The 24,810-nt window shown below is 43.1% G+C and overlaps 1 protein-coding gene across 1 annotated transcript in view; it reads right to left on the bottom strand.

The window, feature by feature from the left end:
* Positions 1-24,602, bottom strand: part of PCNX4 (pecanex 4) — a 140,401-nt gene extending 115,799 nt beyond the window's left edge. Inside the window, exons 1-2 of the mRNA XM_082275719.1 lie at positions 24,501-24,602; positions 3,591-3,643 (exon numbers count right to left, since the gene is read on the bottom strand). The gene's annotated coding sequence lies outside the window, so the exon portion shown is untranslated. The remainder of the gene's footprint in view (positions 1-3,590; positions 3,644-24,500) is intronic.
* Between the last annotated feature and the right edge of the window lie 208 nt (positions 24,603-24,810).

The following is a 24,810-nucleotide window of genomic DNA, read 5'->3' as shown; positions in this document are numbered from 1 at the left end:
TGAAGGAACGGCCAGCCGTGCCATTCCATCCGAGTCCTGTGCCATAATCGGAGGCTCCCGCCCGCATGTGACGTCATTGTGGCTCTGGCCAGTCACAGAGCCGGAGTCCGTGAACCCGGGAGCAAGACAGGTGAAGATGGGAGCCCGCTGTACTTCTCAGATATTGGCGTGGGAGTGTTTCCTTTTAAGGTTAGTTAAACATAATGTGCTAGTATGCCTTTACCTTTCAGGGTGTAAAAAAAAAAAAGATTAAAAGAAAATCAAGCGGTTTACCGCTTTAAAGTGGTTCTAAAGGCCAGCGGTAAAGTGGTTCTAAAGGCCAGCGGTATACCACTTTAAAGTGGTTCTAAAGGCAGAAGTTTTTTTTTATCTTAATGCATTAAGATAATAAATCCTTCTGTGTGCAGCAGCCCACGTCACCCCCCCAATACTTACCTGAACCCATCTCGATACAGCGATATTGCACGAGAGCCTCTGTTATCCGGGACTCTCCCTCATCAAATGCTGAGACACAGCAGTGAGCAACAGTGGCTCCCGCTGCTGTCAAAGACAGTAAGCCAATGAGGAAAGAGAAGGGGTGGGGCTGAGCCGCAGCTCCATGTCTGAATGGGAGCACTCTGCAGGAAAGCCAGAAAACCATTACACAGAGCAGCTAGGTATGACATGTTTGTTATTTTTAAACGAAAAAAACAAGACTATTATCACTTTAAAGTGGTTCTAAAGGCAGGTTTTCACCTCAATGTATTTCTATTAAAAAACTTTCTGTGCAGGTCATCCCCTTATATTTACCTGAGCAACATCTCGATCCAGCGATGTGCATGAGAGACAGTGGCTCCCCAGGCCCTCTCTCTCCTCATTGGCTCCTGCTGCTGTTACTCACAGCCAGTGAGCCAATGAGGAGAGAGCAAGGGGTGGGGCAATGTAAATAAACATTGCCTATTCACATGAGTGCAGTTCGGGAGCGAGCCTGCTCCAGTGCTCTCATACCAAGAGGCTTGCTATTGGGGGTAATCGGCAGGGGAGAGCAGCCGAGTGCCAGGACCCAAAAAATTAGAGGATCGGGGCTGCTCTGTGCAAAGCCATCGCAAAGATCAGGTAAGTAGAACATGTTTGCAATTTTTTTAAACTTAGCTTTAGAATCACTTTAATTTACCATTTGCGTCCCATCGTTTAGGATTATCTTCACTTTCTGTCCCAGAGGCACAACAGGTAAAGCACTCAAAACTCAAAGGAAGTCCCCTATTAGGCAGTTGTCAGCGTCCCCTTTGGAAGATTTTCTCTAACCGAGTCCTGACCTGTTACAAAGCTCTGATTTCCCATCACTTTTTATACCAGAGGCAATTGGCACCAGGATAAACAGAGAAGGAGAATCTCCCTATCAGGGGACACAAACAGCAATAAAAATCTGACAGGGTTTTAGCACTTCCTCACTTTTCCCATGGAATCCAAAAAAAAGTAAAAATGGAGAGTTTGACTTTACAAACACTTAAAAGAACAATTTTATTTTAGATAAGTTAAATATCCCCCCAGCAGTGCAAATATACTAAAATACTTACCTTTACCTCTGCTCCAGAGCTCTTCATTGCGTGCAGCAGCCTATTCAGTGGCGGCTGGTGCATTGGGGGCACAGGGGCGCCGCCCCCCCTATCCATGTGTCCTGCCCCCTAATCTACATGTGGGGTGCCGGACGCATGGACTTCAATGGGGCTTTTTTTTTTAGCAATGTGATTAGAGCCAGAGGCTCTAATAGGCTAAAAAAAAGGTGGTCTTGGGGCACAGAGCACTGCGCCCCGAGCCCACCCAGTTGTGTGACAATAGTGAATGAAAATTTGCTATTGTCACACAGATCCTCCTCCTGGCCAATCAGGAAGCGGGTCTTGAGACCTGTTTCCCGATTGGCCTAAAGAAGAAGCCATGCCATTGGGCATTGAGGAGGAGGGAGGAGACGCAGAAGACAGGAGGACGAAGCCAAAGCCGCCGCTACCTGCTGCTGCAGATATCCAGGCAGGGTGAGTGAGTGGGGAAGGGGGGGGTCCTGTCCTCTGTCCTGCTGTGGTCCTGGGGGGGGGGGGGTATGGTGCACAGGCCTGGTGTGGTCCGGGGGGTATGGTGCGGTCCATCTGGCCCCCCCCCCCCGGCCCATGGAGCACCAGCCGCCACTGAGCCTATTTGTAAAAGACATCATGACGAGGCCCTATGCTTAGTGCGTAAATAATAGTGATCGGCCGATTATCGGCAACACCGATATATCAGTGGCCAATATGCACTTTCCCCGATGTATCGGAATCGGCCTTTGGATTTACCGATATTGCCAATATTTCGGGAAAGTGATGCCTGCAGCTAGAGGCATCACCCCAGGACCGGCGTCCATAGCCGATGGTCGGCTGTCTTGAAATGACAACCGATGCGGCTGAGAAGCTGCTCGGCTGTCATTCCAAGGAGCAGGAGGGGAAGTCCCCCCCCCCTCCCGCCGCCTTCCGCGGTTCGCCCAGGTCTCCCGTCCCACCAGGAGACCTGGGCATCCTACTTGCAAGGCCGCCGAAGAGAAGACACGATCAAAGCCGCATTCTGCTCTGACCGGGTCTCCTTTTTTTTTAATTCGGCACCGAGTACCCGGTAGTGTAGAAACTTGCAGCATTCAAAACAGCCAAACTTGGCGTTTTGAATGCTTTTAAGTGCAGGAGGGGTTTGGGGTCCCCCAGATCCCTCCGCCACAGTACCTGTAGACATGAAAATATATATTTATATATATATTTATATATATATTTTTTTTTTTTAATGTCCGAAAATATCAGCCAATACCGATATCCAATGACAAAAATATCGGTATTGGTATCGGCATAAAAAAAATGATATCAATCTATCAATAGTAAATACGCCATACTCCTCTGGATGGTTCAGGTCATTATAAGGATGGGCTAACTATAGGAATAAATGGGTCGAGTGTGTGTGTATGTGCATTAGACATGTGCTATATTTATCATACTAAATGTAATACTTTTATGGTTTAAACGTCCAATATATAAAATCTTTATCAAGCAGATTAGCTCAATACAAATAAGCATTGAGCAAAGTTGCATTGAATGAAAAGCTACAGCATAAAAGCGCATTAGTGCCACAACATTTGTTGATTCAGGGTCTCTCTGTTCTATTGAGGCATTTTCTCAAACAAACTGCTTGTTAGCAGACGGTACTTGTGTGCCCTAAAATATCATTTATTCAACTGTAATTGATGCATTCACTTTTAAAATAAAATGGGTACCTTTTGTGTATAGCAGATGTGTCACTTTTGAGAATATAGGTCTTTTTTCATATTTTTTGTGTACTCTCGAGGAATAAAAAAAAAAAAAACTTGCAAAAATACATACATATACAGTATACAAACACATACTCACATCTATATGCCATTACAAAAATAACACGCTATATCGGCAATATTTTCCTGGCACAGACGTCTACAGAGCAAGACACCAAAACAACTTACAATGACAGTGCAGATGCAACAGGTTAGGAAATCCCCAGCCAGGGAAATAATAGATCCACTGGGATTATACGAGATCTATAAACATATAAATTGACTTAGTATTTACCTGCCAAACAACAGGAACTTTTCTTCTCATTTGCATCACAACCTTCAGATTTCCTGTTAAAAAAAAAAAGGGAATTCAAATCAATATCTGCTTCTTTTCATAAAAAAAACTTGTTCATCTAATAAAAAGGCATAAAAAAAACGGAAAAACGGTCTTCCGCATAATTCAGTTTTTTTTAACAACAGGCAGATAAAAAAGTTAGATGTTTTAAAAGTCATACCTTGTAGACATTTCTTTCCAAGTCGTATATCTATAATGCTTTCAAATAAAACTTTCTCTTTTTTATCGCATTGGCAACTTTTAGCTTTTGGTGTCAGAAACTTTTGTGCGGCATTGCGTTCCCTTAGTGATTGTAAACTGAACACCTAGCAACCTCTAACAGTGACACAGTACACCAGTTATTCAGGTGACTGGCCTCTGAGTCACAGCATGCAAGTAAACTCCTCACTAGTAAATACAGAAAGGATAAAAGAATAAAATAACGTAACAGTTCACATTCGTTATTCTTAAGGGGAATGTACAGTGTTACCTCAGCTTGAGTCAATAATGTAATGCAAAACTCACATTTTTGTACAATGTGCTGGATAAGAAAGTATTAAATCCAACGAGGTACATGCCACAGTTTACATTTTTTTCTGGGTATCGGGAGGATAACCACTGCTATGCTTCCAGCACCCCAACGATGGACCCTCTGGTTCCAGCTCCTGAGGCTGCAGAGTCGCATGCAACCATTGTGCTCCCCCCTCGCCTTCTCCTGCCCAACCACCGAGTGAGTGCTTTGCTGTGGGTGTCCGGGTTGTCTGAATACAATAGCCATCAGCTGTTAGCATGGATCAATTTATTTTTCTTGTTCACCCCCATAGGTCTGAGCAAGAAAAATCAAGCAGTGTATGGCCAACCTAAATTTGACACTTTCACTCACTAACTCCTTTGTTAAAGCGTATGCCAGGGTAAAATAAAAGTACACAGATGCACTACATATCTACAACACATGCATATTTGCCCAGATTTTATGCCTTTAGAGAGACCCTGTCCCCAAACTAAAAAAAAAAAAAAAAAAAAAAAAAAAGGTACAAGCACTGAAAAATTAAGCAGTTTGTATGCTTATCTGCATTATTTTTAATTTCTATAAATTATTTTTTATTCACTTGCAAAGTGCCCCCGAACTAGCTGTAAAATGTAAACCCTTAAAGCGGTAGTATAGTGCTTTTTTCCACTTTTAACTACAGGTAAGCCTATAATAAGGCTTACCTGGAGTACAATTACTATCTCCTAAACCGGCACGGTTATTTGCACTGCATGCAACCGCTCACGCGAGCGGCGCATGCGCTCTGAAGGTCCGGTGGACCTTCAGCTTTCCTTGCCGGGAGCTTGCCGGAAAATGACTCCCGCGCATGTCATCGCGGCTCCGGCCAATCACAGCGCCGGAGCCCCCGAACCCGGAAGAGACGCCGAGGGATCATGTCAGCTCCCACAGCGGTGTCCGGGGGTCCGTGTTGGGGCTTCGTTCTAAGGTAAGTAATTCATAATGAGCTAGTATGCGATGCATGCTAGCTCATTATGCCTTTGTCTTGCAGGTTTTCTTTTTTTAGGTTTACAACCGCTTTAAGGCTACGTTCACATGTGGGCGCAGCAGATCACGGGCAGAATCACCGCGATTCTGCCCACGATCCGGCAATCATTGCAAATCGCGGGACGCCTGTGCGATGCCCGTGATTTGCAATGGCACCCCAAACGCTGTGCGATGTTGCAGCGATTTCCGCCTGCCGAATCACGGTAACATCGCGCAGACAGAATCGCGGGACGCATGACGCACAAAAGAAGCTCTTGTACCTTTTTTGGGCGTCATGCGTCCCGCGATTATGTTTGCGCGATATTACGCGGCAACATTGCACAGTGTTTGGGGTGCCATTGCAAATCACGGGCTTTGCACAGGCGACCCACGATTTGCAATGATTTCCGGATGGCAGGCAGAATCGCGGTGATTCTGCCCGTGATCCGCTGCGCCCACATGTGAACGTAGCCTAAAGAAAGTCAGTTCCCTGGCACAACCCATTCCGTTTTTACACGTCACAGCCCTCTCCTCTTCTAGGAGTGTCAATATACTGTCTGTGCTGGCCCAGATCCTCTATCACCTATTTTACCACCCTCTTGTGGCCTGGATATGTGAATAGGGACTAAGGTTTAGTAAGCTGTATATATCAAAATATCAAAACGTTTGTTCTTGGGTTTAAATATGCTTTTAAGAGGAATTTAATTATTTTAAGGATCATGTGATAAATGGAATGTAAATCATCTGAGTGTTAATTAAGTCTTGTGTATACTGCTTTCGGGTTTTTTGTTGAAAGAAGTTTGAGACGCTTCTGTGATCATTCAGAAATGGTGCTGAGGCCTGTAGCCTGTGCGTTTATGTGGCATGAGCCACTGGGTGCTGCATGCAGGCAGCACATTAAAGTCATGGCTGTGACAAATTCTTTAAGACCCCATTCACACTGCCGCGACCAGAAAGTCGCCTAATAAGGGGCGACTTGTTAGCGCGACTTTGCGCGAATTCAGCGTGACTTGTATGATAGACTACTTTGTACGACTATGTATTTGGCCAATCTGAATATGATGGTTCTGGGTCATGCTCAATCACACAAAAAAAAGTTCCTAAAAATTACAAAAAAATGTGTTTAGAGGAGTCACCATGGGGCAATGGCATAAATATTAACCCAACCGGAAATGGGAAACGCTCATAGACCCAACAGGCAGTGGGTTAATGTACCAGCCATAAAGGAGGCTCCAAAAACACATATGAGGGGAGGGGCAACATATGGGACTTTAATGGTGTCATACAATATGGGTAAAGACAGATTCATAAAGTTTTTTTAAAAAACAAGAATTTATTTATTACATCATAACAAAACATATCTTTAAAAGACAACAAACAGGATAATAAACCTATCAGAGAACATAAGGTATGATATCATATCGTTTATAGACAAGAGGGACATGGAGAAATACATATTATATCAGCAGAACCAGAAACTCTGGTAAGTAGGTGCAAAGGGTCCATGTCCATCTGAAATACTTTACATGTTTTGCGGTATTGAGACCGCTTCTTCAGAAGTTTTTTGTGCGTAAATAGTCAAACATATCTAATATGAGACAATACAACAAACACAGAAAAAAAGAAGAAAAAGAAAACAGCGTAAATGGTACAAAATTCAATGATACATATTGTACTATACCAGCTCACTAATAGCAACCCGTGTGGCAAGTACCCATGCATATATCCCCTACAGTGCCAAAAGAGGCCTAGTTGGAAAAGGTAGGTGATTAGAGGTGTGCGCCCAGCCATATACAGGTCCCCTGGGCGAGTGCGGTGGCCCAGAAGAAAGAAAGAAGGACTAGTAAAGGAAGGTAAAGGTGCTTATAAAGGAGAGTAATCACCGTATCGATATAAAATGGAACATATACCTCATAGTGTCCCTTAGTCCTCTGACGCTTTGTTTAAAAATAAGGAAGGGCCATATTATAACAGGGTAACATGGTGCTTAAAAACCCTGACCTAAGGAGAGGAATATATAATTAAAGTTAGAAGTTGTAATAGTAATGCCCCAAATCTAGTGGCACAGTCTAGCACAACAATACATATAAGTAAGAAATTATGTCCAAGGGTTAACATACCACGAGAATAGTCCAAAATGACATAGAGGGGCCAAAGAGGGCGGATGGGAGGGTAATCATAGAGCATATACAAATGCTAATATGGAGGAAGTTCATGAGATCCTCAAAAGATTCCCAATACTGGAGATGATCCAGGGTGGAACACTGTCAGCTTCAATATGGAAAGACTATACTATGAGAAAAAATTGTACAAGAAAAAAGGGCAACACCAATAGTAAATAGAGGGTAAAACATACCAGTCACATTCTATTTTAGAAAAAGACCAGTGGGTGTGCATAAGAGAATCTCTACCTGATATCCCAACCGCATACAAATGATGGCCGCCTAGAACACCTAAGACGCCGAGTCCCAGCCTTTATTCGCGCCACAATCCGGGCGCCAACCAATCCGCAGGGACCGGAAATGACGTCCGGACCCGCTGTCAAAATGCGCATGCGCAGATCCCTGCGCACGCGCATTGCTAATCTCGGACATTAGTGGAGATGAGCTCCACATCCGGAACAGCCAGAGGAGGCGGGGACCACGGGCGGAGAACCGCCCGTGTAAGAAAACCGCCCCCTCTCCTGACAGCGCGCACCCGCCCATTGGACCAGCCACGGCCATGGAGCATCCTCCAAACACCAGAAGGGGCAACTCTATACACATAGGCGCCATGCAAGGGGAAACGATCAGTGAGCCACATGAAGACCAAAAAAGGAACCTATAAAGAAACAATACAAAATTACAAATACAAAATGATACAAACACAATATAGTGTATTACATCAACAGCCGCTAATCGGGTGTTGGTGACAATCTACTACATGATGAATTTAAAGACTAACAAAAGCAGCTGGGTCTTAAGTTCCTAAAAATTGTCGTTTTTGATAGAGAGCCAATTACTGAAAAAAAAAAAAAAAAATGAGATTTCTTTGGATTTAGTGTCCGGGGGGTCTAAAAAGTGTACCTGTGAAGTTTCAGCTCTGTAGCATGTCCAGAACCAGAAAAAAAGAGAATTATTTTTCTTAGAATTTTTAGTAGCGCAGGGATGGGGCTCCGCTCCACCTGGGCGTTTTTGTTGCAGGCGTTTATCAGGCATTTTTTGGGCACCTATCAGTGCCCACCAGTACCACCTATCAGTGTCCAAAAGTGCTGCTGACCAGTGCCTTGTCATCAGTGTGACCTATCAGTGCTACCTACCAGTGCCTTTCAGTACTGCCTACCAGTGCCCATCAGTGTCACCTATCAGTGCAGCCTCATCTGTGCCTCCTCATCTGTGCCTCCTCATCAGTGCCTCCTCATCAGTGCCTCCTCATCAGTGCCTCCTCATCAGTGCCTCCTCATCAGTGCTGTCTCATCAGTACCCATCAGTGCAGCCTATCAGTGCCAGCTCATCAGCGCACATCAGTGAAAGAGAAAAATTACCCATTTGCAAAATTTAAAAAAAAACTATAAATAATGGGTTTTTTTTTTTCAAAATTTTCGGTCTTTTTTTGTTTCTTTAGCAAAAAATAAAAAATGATTAAATACCACCAAAAGAAAAGTCCATTTGTGTGAAAAAAATGATAAAAATTTAGCTTGGGTACAGCGTTGCATGACCGTGCAATTGTCATTCAAAGTGCAACAGTGCTGAAAGCTGAAAACTGGCCTGGGTATAAGTGCCCAGTAAGCAAGTGGTTAAAATGAAATTTTACCCATAACAACTTGATAAAAAATGTTCTTTAGCAAGGAAAATACATTCCACATTTATTGATTATTAGTGGTGCACCTAAATGAAAATTTCCGTGCCAAAATCGAAACCAAAAATTCAGGATGCACTTGGCCGAAATCAAAACTGATGTTTTTAAAATATATATATATTTTTTATAAATAAATGTATTATATCCGACTTTTTAATTAATGTCATGAATTTAAATTAATATGAATTTATTGTCGGCCATTATCGGCACCTTTTGAAGCAGTGTTAAAAATCCTGCTTGCTGCATTTCTGATGCATATTTGGCAAACTGCACCTCTACATTGAAATGCATTGAGAACGCAGCAAGAAAGAACCAAAAATGCACCCCTGTTGCGTTTTCAAGCATTTTTTGTCACGTGACCTACATAAAAAAATTTAAAAACACACCATAAGCAAGGTAAAATTGCATCAAAATCACAGTTGTATTGCTGTAAAATCGCAGTAAAATCACTTCAAAATCGCTGGCATTTTTGGCAGCCATTATCTGCATTTTTTTTCTTTTGCCACAACGCTAAAAACCCTATTTTCAGCTGATAATTTTCGGTGCATCACTAATAATTATGCTACCAAAATGATTGTGTGCTGTAAATTGCCCCCAGCATTCCTCCTGCTTCTTCTTGCTGGAGGCTGCCATTTTGCTGAAGCTCAGAGCCCCTGAGCAGCAGTAAATTATAAAGTGGAAGTAAATCCATCGATTTAACGGTTTATAACAAAAAAACAGTTACATTCCTGGAATGCCGGGACTTAGAACTATCATATTTGCTTGTGTCCTCAACCAAACTGTCAAACCATGAAATGGCTGGAGACATAACTGATCACATGTGCAGCACCATGGTGGTAGCAGATCAAACAGAAGCAGCTTCCTTGGTTTTAAAGGATAGGAGGGTTTAATTATACTTTAAGGCTGTCAGCAGATCGGCCTCTACAAACCCAGCAATGCTTAAAAATGAGAGCAACTGAGCATATGCAGAGCAGGGGAGACAGTGTGTTACTGGATTTTAAACAGTATAGGCACTTATTTTTAATGTTTTATATAGCTATACCTGCAAAAGGGGTCAGCCTGAAGTCATCTAGCAGGACTTAATTTTTTGACAAAAGTTCCACTTTAAGTGTAAGGTCTGTGTCAGGGTTTTGGCCTTCCGTTGATGATATCAGCTTAACATCAATATCAGACACTTCATTTCAAATTGACTGAAAGTGGCAGTTGACCTCCTGTCCCGCATTCGACTTGTTTTAAAGAGGAAGTAAACCCTCCTCTGCAAGTTTTACCTATAGGTAAGCCTATGATAAGGCTTACCTATAGGTACAGTAAATATCTTAATATTTACCTTACATGCAGCCAGTGACATCACTGGCGCATGCGCTCTGAAGGAACGGCCACTGGTGCCGTTCCTTCAGAGCCCCGTGCCGTGACCGTCGGCTCCCGCGTGCGTGTGCGGGATTGACGTTACCGCGGTTCCGGCCAATCAGATGGCCAGATGCCGCGCGACTGAACATGTTGCCCGTCATAGAGGTAAGCGGGCGGCACGGCGGGGGCTCGTTCTTAGGTAAGTATTTCATAATGAGCTAGTATGTGATGCATACTAGCTCATTATGTGTTTTTCTTTCAGGGTGAAAAAAAAAAAAAAAAAAAAAAGAAAAAATTGGGTTTACAACCTCTTTAAATGGGGTTTGCATTACCCTAGACATGTAGGGAAATGCAAAACCTGTATGAAGCAAATAAAAAACCTGTCAACACAGAACCTAAAAGTTTTCTCAAAAAAGTTCCAGCTATGCACAGAGCTGAAATGTTTAATTCACCTGCTTGTTAAAGCGGAACTAAACCCTCCTATCTTTTTCAGCCAAGGAGGTTTCTGTTTGATGTGCAGCTGCCATGGCCCTACACATGTGATCAGTTATGACTCCATCCAATGGATGGTTTGATAGTTTGGTTGGGAGCACAAACAAATGTGACAGCATTGCCAGAATCCAGGGAATGTACAGTGGGTACGGAAAGTATTCAGATCCCCTTAAATTTTTCACTCTTTGTTATATTGCAGCCATTTGCTAAAATCATTTAAGTTCATTCTTCTTCCTCATGAATGTACACATAGCACCCCATACTGACAGAAAAACACAGAATTGTTGACATTGTTGCAGATTTATTAAAAAAGAAAAACTGAAATATCACATGGTCCTAAGTATTCAGACCCTTTGCTCAGTATTTAGTAGAAGCCCCCTTTTGATCTAATACAGCCAGGAGTCTTTTTGGGAAAGATGCAACAAGTCTTTAACACCTGGATTTGGGGATCCTCTGCCATTCCTCCTTGCAGATCCTCTCCAGTTCTATCAGGTTGGATGGTAAACGTTGGTGGACAGCCATTTGTAGGTCTCTCCAGAGATGCTCCATTGGGTTTAAGTCAGGGCTCTGGCTGGGCCATTCAAGAACAGTCACGGAGTTGTTGTGAAGCCACTCCTTCGTTATTTTAGCTGTGTGCTTAGGGTCATTGTCTTGTTGGAAGGTAAACCTTCAGCCCAGTCTGAGGTCCAGAGCACTCTGGAGAAGGTTTTTGTCCAGGATATCCCTGTACTTGGCCGCATTCATCTTTCCCTCGATTGCAACCAGTCGTCCTGTCCCTGCAGCTGAAAAACACCCCCACAGCATGATGCTGCCACCACCATGCTTCACTGTTGGGACTGTATTGGACAGGTGATGAGCAGTGCCTGGTTTTCTCCACACATACCGCTTAGAATTAAGGCCAAAAAGTTCTATTTTGGTCTCATCAGACCAGAGAATCTTATTTCTCACCATCTTGGAGTCCTTCAGGTGTTTTTTAGCAAACTCCATGCAGGCTTTCATGTGTCTTACACTGAGGAGAGGCTTCCGTCGGGCCACTCTGCCATAAAGCCCCGACTGGTGGAGGGCTGCAGTGATGGTTGACTTTCTACAACTTTCTCCCATCTCCTGACTGCATCTCTGGAGCTCAGCCACAGTGATCTTTGGGTTCTTCTTTACCTCTCTCACCAAGGCTCTTCTCCCCCGATTGCTCAGTTTGGCCGGACGGCCAGCTCTAGGAAGGGTTCTGGTCGTCCCAAACGTCTTCCATTTGAGGATTATGGAGGCCACTGTGCTCTTAGGAACCTTAAGTGCAGCAGAAATCTTTTTGTAACCTTGGCCAGATCTGTGCCTTGCCACAATTCTGTCTCTGAGCTCTTCAGGCAGTTCCTTTGACCTCATGATTCTCATTTGCTCTGACATGCATTGTGATCTGGAAGGTCTTATATAGACAGGTGTGTGGCTTTCCTAATCAAGTCCAATCAGTATAATCAAACACAGCTGGACTCAAATGAAGGTGTAGAACCATCTCAAGGATGATCAGAAGAAATGGAAAGCACCGGAGTTAAATATATGAGTGTCACAGCAAAGGGTCTGAATACTTAGGACCATGTGATATTTCAGTTTTTCTTTTTTAATAAATCTGCAACAATGTCAACAATTCTGTGTTTTTCTGTCAGTATGGGGTGCTATGTGTATATTCATGAGGAAGAAGAATGAACTTAAATGATTTTAGCAAATGGCTGCAATATAACAAAGAGTGAAACATTTAAGGGGGTCTGAATACTTTCCGTACCCACTGTAGCTGTTTTTTGAAACTGTTAAATCGATGGGTTTAGTTCTGCTTTAAACAATTGTATTTCTGCATAAAAAAAAAAAAAAAGACTATATGAAAGCTAAAACCTGGAGAACAGAGAAGAGGAACAATGTTGAGTTATTGTCCATGTGACCACTTAGGTTCCACCTTTTACTCTTTGGGAATGTGGAAAAGGAATCTAATTGGTCATTATACACAACAGATCAATATTTGTTCCCACTTTCAGTTCTTGATATTTTCTAAATTGTATGTAGATTTTCCTGCTTAATGACCAGGCCCTATTTTGCAAATCGGCCCTGCCTTACTTTAACGGACAATTGCGTGGTTGTGCGACGCTGTACCGAAATAAAATTGACGTCCTTATTTTCCCACAAATAGAGCTTTCTTTTGGTGGTATTTGATCACCTGTGCGATTTTTATTTTTTGTGCTATAAACAAAAAAAAGAGTGCCAATTTTGAAAAAAAAAAAAAAAAAAAACAATGTTTCTCACATTCTGCTATATAACATTCCCCGCAAAAAAAAATGTAAAAACCAAAATTTTTTAACATTTTAGGCCAACTTGTTTTCTGCTACATATTTTTGGTAAAAAAAAAAAAAAAAATCGCAATAAGCGCATTTTGATTGCGCAAAAGTTATTGCGTCTACCATTCTGAGCTCTCTCACCCCTCCCTCCCGACACAAATTTATTTGTTTATTTATCTCATCAAGAATGCCATTTTTGTTGCAGAGGATGCTTAAAATCTGACTTGTATCTTAGTGTAGAAAATAACATATCTGAGGGGTGTTCAGTACACCATCTGTGTACAGAATACCTACAGGTAGTCATATTGCATTTTACAGAAAAGTACAACACTGCAGATTGAAAAGGAAAAGTAATTTTGAATAACATTCAATTAGTATATGACTTGTGTCGCAATTGTATATGCTATATTATTTATTTCTTTATTTTAGCTAATTTTGTTTCCCACAAAAGTGGAGTATGGCCTCTTTCACACGGAGCAGACCATATTGCGATCCACTCTGGCACTTTTTTTTTTTTTTTTTTACGGACACGGATGACACTTGTGTCATCCGGTCCGTATGTCCGCATATCATCCCATCCATTTGCGGGTGATTTACGGACATAATGTATGTCTATGGCATTGCGGATGTCAGCGGAATACCATCCGCTGACATCCGATTTTCTTCCTTTCAGTTCTGTTCCGTTTTTTGGAATAGAACAGAACCCTATTTTTCCTCCGTTAAAAAACGGAAAGGAAGCAAAATCGGATGTCAGCGGTGTCATCCGCAATGCCCATAGACTTACATTATGTCCGTATATCATCCGCAAACGGATGGGATGATATGCGGACATATGGAGCGGATGACACAAATGTCATCCGCTCCGTGGGAAAAAAAAAAAAAAAAAAGGAGCGGAGCCAGAAAACTGAACGGCCGTGTGAAAGAGCCCTAAGGCTCTTTTCATACTTGTACTTTGGAGTGCAACTTTGTTGCAATTTTGATGCAACTCAGGACGGGAACAACTTGGATACAACTTGGCTTTGACCAGTTATAATAGACAACTGTTACACACAAGTTGTATTGTACAACATTCAGGTATGACTTTCATGCAACTTCTGAGGGTTAACATTGAAGTCTATGGCCCTCAAGTTTCAGGAAAATTAGATCAAAGTAGTGCATGAACTACTTTGAAGTTGCTGCACCTTTAAGTTGCACATATATGAATGAGTATCATTGGAAAACATGGGGAAAGACATGCCGTGCAACTCTGATTTTCAAAGTTGCATGACAAGTTGCAAAAGTGTGAAAGGTGCTTTACCCTTCAAATGCAATGAAAATACTGTATTATCTGTTTCTGAGATTAGGCCGTGTATGAAGCATTTAGGATAACCACAACAACAAATGGGAATACCGCGCTTAAAAGGTGCTTAGTGCATGTTATTCATACTAATTACATTTAATAATTTACTTTCAGTGCTTTCAAATGTTTATAATAAAATCCCTTGTGCTAAAATTATATAGATATTCTCCAGTGCATAAAATTATATAAATATTCTCCAGTGCATAAAATTTAAAAAAATCTCATTAATAAATAAAATATTTCTTACAAGTGATGTAAATATGTGCTATAAACAATCCTTAAATATATCAAAATTTGTTAAAATAAAGTACCAGTGATAAATTATGTGCTTATAAGTTTCCAATAATTAAATAATTCAAAAGGGAAAAAGTGCCAAAGTGTCCTTATATATATAAATAAAATGGTGTATATTCAGACGCCTTTTCTTTCCCAAAATTCATGCAGGTGCTCTTCCATGCAGTGGCCACTAGGTGTCCTAAGCGCTCACCTCAATTGGCTTTATAACCAGCTTTGTATGGTATCATATGTAATGTTTCCTCCTTTTCTATGGTTGATGGGTCCGGTCACTAATTCTCACACTTATCCCTTTTAACACGATATTCCAGGGGGTGTGTGTGGAGCCTTTGAATCTCCAAAATAAATGGGGCCACAATAGTGAGGTACCGTTTGGTGATTTTATTAAAATAGATTAAAAATAACAGACTCACATTTTCCTTCGTCTTTGCCAATGCATAACAATTGTAATGTCGCTACGTCACTTCCGGTTTGGCGTCCTACGCGTTACGTTTCCAGGGATCCCTGGAAGAAGCTGTGTGGGCACGCAGCGTAACGCGTAGGACGCCAAACCGGAAGTGACGTAGCGACATTACAATTGTTATGCATTGGCAAAGACGAAGGAAAATGTGAGTCTGTTATTTTTAATCTATTTTAATAAAATCACCAAACGGTACCTCACTATTGTGGCCCCATTTATTTTGGAGATTCAAAGGCTCCACACACACCCCCTGGAATATCGTGTTAAAAGGGATAAGTGTGAGAATTAGTGACCGGACCCATCAACCATAGAAAAGGAGGAAACATTACATATGATACCATACAAAGCTGGTTATAAAGCCAATTGAGGTGAGCGCTTAGGACACCTAGTGGCCACTGCATGGAAGAGCACCTGCATGAATTTTGGGAAAGAAAAGGCGTCTGAATATACACCATTTTATTTATATATAAAAGGACACTTTGGCACTTTTTCACTTTTGAATTATTTAATTATTGGAAACTTATAAGCACATAATTTATCACTGGTACTTTATTTTAACAAATTTTGATATATTTAAGGATTGTTTATAGCACATATTTACATCACTTGTAAGAAATATTTTATTTATTAATGAGATTTTTTTAAATTTTATGCACTGGAGAATATTTATATAATTTTATGCACTGGAGAATATCTATATAATTTTAGCACAAGGGATTTTATTATAAACATTTGAAAGCACTGAAAGTAAATTATTAAATGTAATTAGTATGAATAACATGCACTAAGCACCTTTTAAGCGCGGTACTCCCCCCTGTTATAAATTTCTGAATTGCGTAGGTTACCAATAATAGTACCTGCAGCTTTAAAGGAATTTAGGATTCATATAGAGTGACAGCGCGAGAATTTCACCAACCCAATATACAACAACAAATGGGATGTGCGATGTCTGCCCATTCTCGAGAACCCAGGCCCTGTTATGGTGTTTTATACAACTAATTAGATGGATAAAAATGGAAAATACAAAGTAACGTGTTTCCTTCCTTATTAGACATGAGAACAATCACCAGCTATTGAGATTTTCCAGCAGGTTGGAAACTCTCTGCTCCATAACAAGCACCGCTGACAGTCATATAAACATAATCCCAGGACACCTCTACATGGTCTGATCTATGATCTTCACAAACTGCATCTGAAATGATTGCATAACTTTTAAAGATGGGGCAGTGCATGGCCACTCACAGACAGCATCTAACTTCAACTTGTTCAATTAAAGTGGTTGTTAAGCCCCTATGTGATCTTTACATCATCCCCTCTGTTAGATTACAACCTGCATCCTAGTGTCTGTGCTTTACTAAAAAAAAAAAAGCCGATTTCTACCTGTTTTCACAGCTCCTATCAGCGCTCACGTCACACTCTGCTCTCCCTGACTGACATCTCCAGCGGGCGGGGCCAAGAACTTCCTCTGATGTCAGCTGGTGAGGAAAGAAGGAGAGAGCCAGGAGTCACGTGACAGCCGAGTGGTGCTGTTAAAACCAGGGTTGTGGCGTCGGTAGATAAATGTTCCAACTCCGACTCCCCTGTATTAATATGCAAATGTATTTTATACATTCCTTGAAGGAAAGAAAGGAGCCAAAATGGCTCCTTTTCCTGCATGTCTTTTCAAAATTGCATCTGTTTTCGGGGCCCTGGCTGCAACAGTTAATTGCCGTAATTTGCCAATTAGTGTAGCTGCATGGTGATCTTTTAATCCATCTCTTATGGCAAGTTGCAGTGTATGAACAGCATATGATGAATAGCAAGTAGCAAGCTTCAATGCTTCTTCAACAAAGTTGTCTAAAAAAAATGTCAGCATTCTCTTCAGTTTCTGAACTTTCTCCAATACTTGCAGAGCTGTCTTCCTCTTAAGGGCTCTTTCACACGGGCGTTCCTTTTTTTTTGCCCGATCAGGTCCTTTTTTTTTTTTTGTAACGGACACGGATGACACTTGTGTCATCCGGTCCGTATGTCCGTTTTTCATCCCATCCGTTTGCGGATGAAAAACTGACATAATGCATGTCTATGTAAATACGGATGTCTGCTGATGACACCACTGACATCCGTTTTTGCTTCAGTTCCGTTTTTTGAAAGGAAGAAAAATTAGGCTCCTTTCACACGGCCGCTCCGTGTGTCCGCAAATCATCCAATCCGTTTGCGGATGATTTGCGGACATAATGTAAGTGAATGGCACTGCGGGTGTCAGCGGAATACCACCCGCTGACACCCGATTTTCCTCCATTCAGTTCTGTTCCGTTTTTACAATTGGAACAGAACCCATTTTTTCTTCCGTGTAAAACACGGAAAGGAAGGAAAATCGGATGTCAGCGGTGTCATCCGCTGACATCCGCAGTGCCATAGACATACATTATGTCCGCATATCATCCGCAAACGGATGGGATGATATGCGGGCACACGGAGCGGATGACAGAAATGTCATCCGCTCCGTGGTAAAAAAAAAAAAAAAAGTCCCGCAGCGGACCTTTCACACGGAGCGGCCGTGTGAAAGGAGCCATAGGGTTCTCCTCCGTTCAAAAAAACTGAACTGAACTGAACTGAACTGACAAAAAACGGATGTCAGAGGATGATCATCCGATGACATCCGTATTTACATAGAGATACATTATGTCCGTTTTTCATCCGCAAACGGATGGGATGAAAAACGGACATACGGAATGCCCGTGTGAAAGAGCCCTAAGCCCCGTACACATGTAGCCATTGTCGGCCGTAAATATTCGGCCAACGTCCGATCGGCCCATTGTCAGCTTGTTAGTAGGATGCTTCCGACCACCGACTGCGACTTTTCGGCCGAACAAAATCTGGTGTGCAGGCTTTAAAATTTTTGTTGGCCAACACCAGAACGGCCGATTGTTCTTCAGTCAGTACAGAATTCGGCCGACAAACAGCAGATGAGCAAGACTGGGCATGCTCAGAGAAGAAAAAACACACGGAAAGTTAACCATCACATGACATCACTTCTGCAGTCGGCTGTTGTTGGCCGACAAAATTCGTGTGCAGTCTTTAGCACTTTTCAACCGACAGGACAGCACCGGACAAAAGACGGCCGATCGTTCGGCCGACAATCGCTACGTGTGTACGGGGCTTAACTCTAATATCGGTTTGTTACCTTCTTCATCTGCGTTCATCTTCTCAATTGTGCTCAACGCGTTAGAAGCGTCATCTGTCACAACACATAAAATCTGTTCCTTTGTAATTTCAATATCTTCTATAACACCCTTCACTAACTTCTGAAGGTAATCACTGGTGTGATTTGCCTGAGTGTCCTTTAATCAGAGGGTCCGTGTTATTGTTTTGTTATTTTCATCCACAAATCTAACATTAATAGCAAAATAATTGACTCTGTGACGTGTGCATGCATCCATTTTAAGGAAGACAAAACGTCCTTTCAGAACTTTCTGCAGTTCTTCCTTTTTACATTTGGCCTCCTCATTTATACGTTTCCTTATACTAAGTCATTAAAGCGGTAGTATACCGCTTTTTTTCACTTTTAACTACAGGTAAGCCTATAATAAGGCTTACCTGTAGGTACAATTAATATCTCCTAAACTGGCACGGTTTAGGAGATATTACCACTGCATGAAGCCGCTGACGAGTGTGGCGCATGCGCTCTGAAGGTCCGGGGGGACCTTCAGAGTTCCTTGCCGGGAATTGCCGGAAAATGCACGCGGGAGTGACGTCATCGCGGCTCCGGCCAATCACAGCGCAGGAGCCGCCGAACCCGGAAGAGACACCGAGGGATCATGTCAGCGCCCACAGCGATGTCCGGGGGTCCGTGTCGGGGCTTCGTTTTAAGGTAAGTGTTTCATAATGAGCTAGTATGCAATGCATACTAGCTCATTATGCCTTTGTCTTGCAGGTTTTTTTTTTTTTTTCTTGGACGAGTTTACTACCGCTTTAATTATACTTTTTGTGAATTGGGACATTTAAACTTGCTTTTTTTTTAATTCCAATCTAAATTTAGTAGGAGTCGGAGTGGGTGCATTGTTTGCTGACTCCGACTCCAGGTACCCAAAATTTCCTCCGACTCCTCGACTCCGACTCCACAGCCCTGGTTAAAACAGTTAGAAATCGGCTTTTTTTAAAAAAATAAAACACAGGCACTAGGATACAGTTTGTAATCTAACAGAGGGGGATGATGTAAAGATCACATAGCTTTGAAGCAGCGGGGAGGGGAGCAGAGTGGCGCTAGTGAGCTGACAGGCAGGGAGGGGATGGGGGAGGAGGACAGAGGGAGACAGAGAAGAGCTGCAGATTGCTGCTGATGACGGAGACACGTACACGGACCACGATGTCAGGGCTCAGCAGCCATAATACACCGTGGTCAGTGTACAGGGAGGAGGGTAGAAACTGGCAGGATCAGCCTGGTATTTTAGATGATATGGGGGTGGGGGGGGGGGGCAAATTACACAGCACAAGCACTGCGCTCTATATCATGCTTTAAGGGAAGAGGAGGTTTCGGTTTTTTTTTGTTTTGGTTTTTTAAGGGTAACAAACGCTTTAAGCTTTAACAATAAAACCTGGAACTGGATTGGTTACTATGCACAGCTGCACCAGATTCTGTGTGCTCCAGCTTTTGTAAATATCCCTAAAAATGTCTCCAGTAGCATGTCACCAGTGTCCAACAACTCCTATAGTATGTTCACAATCTCTGACCATCTCTTGTATCACGTCCGCAGTCTCTGACCATCTCCTGTATCACGTCCGCAGTTTCTGACCATCTCCTGTATCACGTCGGCAGTCTCTGACCATCTCCTGTATCACGTCCGCAGCCTCTGACCATCTCCTGTATCACGTCCGCAGCCTCTGACCATCTCCTGTATCACGTCCGCAGCCTCTGACCATCTCCTGTATCACGTCCGCAGCCTCTGACCATCTCCTGTATCACGTCCGCAGTCTCTGACCATCAGTGTTAATTTCGTCGACTAAAACCGACTAAAACGTTTTCGTCGACTAACACAATTCAGATGACTAAAATACGACTAAAACTAAAATGGCATTTTAGTCAAAAGACTATAACTAAAACTAAATCGAAATTTGCTGCCAAAAATTAACACTGGTGCATGCTCAAAGCATAAATAATAACATATTAGATTTTTCACTCCAGGACCAGCAGTAGTATATAATGAGTTTGGAAATTGTAGAGAAATGCTTAAATAATGCATTACAAATTACAATTGAACTACACCCATTCAATTATAGATGACTAAAATGAGTTTTAGTCAACTAAAATGTAGGGCGTTTTAGTCGACTAAAATATACTGGAGTTTTAGTCGACTAAATACGACTAAAACTAAAACACTGGCAGAAGACTAAAATGGGACTAAAACTAAAATGCCATTTTAGTCCTAAGACTAAAACTAAATTGAAATTTGCTGCCAAAATTAACACTGCTGACCATCTCCTGTATCACGTCCGCAGCCTCTGACCATCTCCTGTATCACGTCCGCAATCTCTCAATCTCTGACCATCTCTTGTATCACGTCCACAGTCTCTGACCATCTCTTGCATCATGTCCGCAGTCTCTGACCATCTCTTGTATCACGTCCGCAGTCTCTGACCATGTCCTGTATCACGTCTGCAGTCTCTGACCATCTCTTATATCATGTCTGCAGTCTCTGACCATCTCTTGTATCATGTCTGCAGTCTCAAAACATCTATTGTATCCTGCTTGCAGTCTCTGACCATTTTCCTTCCTTATTATGTGTGCAGTCTGAATATTCAAAAATAACCTCACAAGTTCCTCTTTGGGTCATTCCTCAACCCGCAGTGAACATAAACAAAAGGGTGGGAACATTGACTAAATATGGTCATGTGTCCATAGAAGGTCACTGACATCACCAGCATCTCGCCCCTTGTGTGGCCTGACCTGCAGCTGATCCGACTTAAAGTGGTATTAAACCCAAAACTAAAAACGTATTATATTTCAGCTTACAATCATTAGATGTAGTGACTGCATTAGCTTTCATTTTCTGTTTTTTCTTTGGCTTTTTTTCCCCTCTGTTTCTCCTGGTGATCTGACTAGTAACACACCTCCTGTATTAGAGTGCCCCCACTCTTGATGAAGGTGCACAGGGGCACAGCAGACAGCAGCATTGTCAGTCTGGGGGGAGGGGGAGGGGGAGTGGTAAATGGACTAGTAGATTTAGATACACAAACAAATTGAAGCTAAACTCCAGCTAATACTTTACAACCAGTTATAGGAACTTTTTTTTCTCTCTTTTAGGATAAAGGTTTGCATACATCAATAAAAGCTGATCATTGTAAGCACCCCTGTCAGTGGTACATAGTTGTTCTCATCCCTGTAACTGACACATTCTGCTGGAGAGCTTGTTCTTTTGAAAAACAACAGATGTACTGGCTGAATCACCAGGTGAAAAAAAAGGAAAGAAAGCCTAAAAAGAAAATACAGTATTTCACAAAGTGAGTACACCCCTCACATTTTTGTAAATATTTTATTTTATCTTTTCATGTCACAACACTGAATAAATGACACTTTGCTACAATGTAAAGTAGTGAATGCACAGCTTGTATAACAGTGTACATTTTCTGTCCCCTCAAAATAACTCAACACACAGCCATTAATGTCTAAACTGCTGGCAACAAAAGTGAGTACACCCCTAAGTAAAAATGTCCAAATTGGGCCCAATCAGCCATTTTCCTCCCCGATGTCATGTGACTCATTAGTGTTACAAGGTCTCAGGTGGGAATGGGGAGCAGGTGTGTTAAATTTGGTGTTATCGCTCTCACTCTCTCATACTGGTCACTGGAAGTTTAACCTGGCACCTCATGGCAAAGGACCCTCTGAGGATCTAAAAAAAAAAAAAAGAATTGTTGCTCTACATATAGATTGCCTAGGCTATAAGAAGATTGCCAAGACCCTGAAACTGAGCTGCAGCACAGTGGCCAAGACCATACAGTGGTTTAACAGGACAGGTTCCACTCAGAACAGGGCTTGCCATGGTCGACCAAAGAAGTTGTGTGCACATGCTCGGCGTCATATCCAGAGGTTGTCTTTGGTAAATAGATGTATGAGTGCTGCCAGCATTGCTGCAAAGGTTGAAGGGGTGGGGGGTCAGCCTGTCAGTGCTCAGACCATACACCGCACACTGCATCAAATTGGTCTGCATGGCTGTCATCCCAGAAAGAAGCCTCTTCTAAAGATGATGCACAAAAAAATGTTTTCTGAAGACAAGCAGACTAAGGACATAGATTACTGGAACCATGTCCTGTGCTTTGATGAGACTAAAGCCCCGTACACACATAGCGATTGTCGGCCGAACGATCGGCCGTCTTTTGTCCGGTGCTGTCCTGTCGGTTTAAAAGTGCTAAAGACTGCACACGAATTTTGTTGGCCAACAACAGCCGACTGCAGAAGTGATGTCATGTGATGGTTAACTTTCCGTGTGTTTTTTCTTCTCTGAGCATGCCCAGTCTTGCTAATCTGCTGTTTGTCGGCCGAATTCTGTACTGACTGAGGAACAATCGGCCGTTCTGGTGTTGGGCAACAAAAATTTTAAAGCCTGCACACCAGATTCTGTTCGGCCGAAAAGTCGCAGTCGGTTGTCGGAAGCATCATACTAACAAGCCGACAATCGGCCAATCGGACGTTGGCCGAATATTTACGGCCGACAATCGATAAGTGTGTACGGGCCTTAAGATAAACTTTTTGGTTCAGATGGTGTCAAGCGTGTGTGGCGGCAACCAGGTGAGGAGTTCAGACCAGTGTGTCTTGCCTACAGTCAAGCATGGTGGTGGGAGTGTCATGGTCTGGGGCTGCATGAGTACTGTTGGCACTGGGGAGCTACAGTTCATTGAGGGAACCATGAATGCCAACATGTACTGTGACATACTTAAGCAGAGCATGATCCCTCCCTTCAGAGACTGGGCTGCAGGGCAGTATTCCAACATGATAATGACCCCAAACACACCTCCAAGGTGACCACTGTCTTGCTAAAGAAGCTGAGGGTAAAGTTGATGGACTGGCCAAGCATGTCTCCACACCTAAACCCTAGTGAGCATCTATGGGGCATCCTCAAACGGAAGGTGGAGGAGCGCAAGATCTCTAACATCCACCAGCTCTGTGATGTCATCATGGAGGAGTGGAAGAAGACTCCAGTGGTAACCTGTGAAGCTCTGGTAAACTCCATGCCCAAGAGGATTAAGGCAGTGCTGGAAAATAATGGTGGCCACACAAAATATTGACAGGTTTGGCCCAATTTCAACATTTTCACTTAGGGGTGTACTCACTTTTGTTGCCAGCGGTTTAGACATTGAGCTCCCGTTCACACTGGGGCGACGCTACTTTGCCGGGCGACCTCGGAGCGGCCGGCACGGACTTCATAACATTGAAGTCTATGCAGGTCGCTCCGGGTCGCCCCAAAGAAGCTCCGGACCCTTTTTCTAAGTTGGAGCGACTTGTGTCCGCAGCTTCTCTATGGAAGGCGACCTGTCAGGCGACCAGGTCGCCCCAGTGTGAACGGGGGCTAATGGCTGTGTGTTGAGTTATTTTGAGGGGACAGCAAATTTACACTGTTATACAAGCTGTACACTCACTACTTTACATTGTAGCAAAGTGTCATTTCTTCAGTGTTGTCACATGAAAAGATAGAATAAAATATTTACAAAAAGGTGAGAGGTCACATCACATCTAAGGGCTGGTAAGTGGCAGTAGAATAAATCTTTGCTTTTGGGTTTAGTGCAGCTTTACAAAGAGTGTGAAGTGGAATTTGGGATGGAGATGAGTCTGGAGGACGCCTGAGCTCTTCTCTATTGCACGCTCCTAGTTTTCGGGCGAGGGTCGTATTGCATTTGAGCTTTAAAAAAGTCGTACTGTGGTGACGAAGGGGTTAAACTGCGTTTTTTAAGAGGGGAACGCTTTTATTTATTTATTTTTTTAGCAAAGACAGGGTCTCTGGGATGTGCAGTCCCTGTACAGGAGGAGGGACTGTCCCTGGAAATCCAGGCCATGTAAACAAAGGGCCCTGTCCAGGAGCCATGCAGTGCTTGTGAAGGTATGTGGGTGCAGAGGGATGGCGCTGCTGAGACACAAACAATCATCTGTGTTGTATTTCTACAGCCCTCTCCATGCCCACCCCAGGGTGCCCAGGCTGCAGCAGGTGAAGGGTTAAAGCCGGGTAGTGATGGAGGCCTAGGTGAAGCCCGCACATTGCCTCCCCCCTCCTCCTCCTCCTCCTCCCGTCCTTCGTGTTGCACTCACCCGCCCCCCTCCGCTTCTCAGGCCCGGTACACCGCACACGGGATCCATCCGCTCTTCACCTTCTTCCTCCCGATCCCCCATCTCAGCACGGGCGCGCTCCCGCCGCGGGGACGCGCACAGCTGTGCCCGGGCTCCATGACACACAATGGAGGGAGCCGTGTGCAGGCCTGGCTGGGGGCTGTGGAGAGCCAGTGCGGGAGAATGTGAAATAAAAGGCCCCAAATGTGAAATAAAAGGCCCCAAAATGTGAAATAAAAAGACCCAAAATGTGAAATAAAAAGACCCAAAATGTGACATAAAAGGCCCCAAA

The sequence above is a fragment of the Pelophylax lessonae genome (assembly GCF_965119305.1).
Source record: "Pelophylax lessonae genome assembly, chromosome: 13".
Classification (NCBI taxonomy): domain Eukaryota; kingdom Metazoa; phylum Chordata; class Amphibia; order Anura; family Ranidae; genus Pelophylax; species Pelophylax lessonae.
Note: the sequence above shows the minus strand (reverse complement) of the source record. Positions and strands in the feature narration are given on the sequence as shown.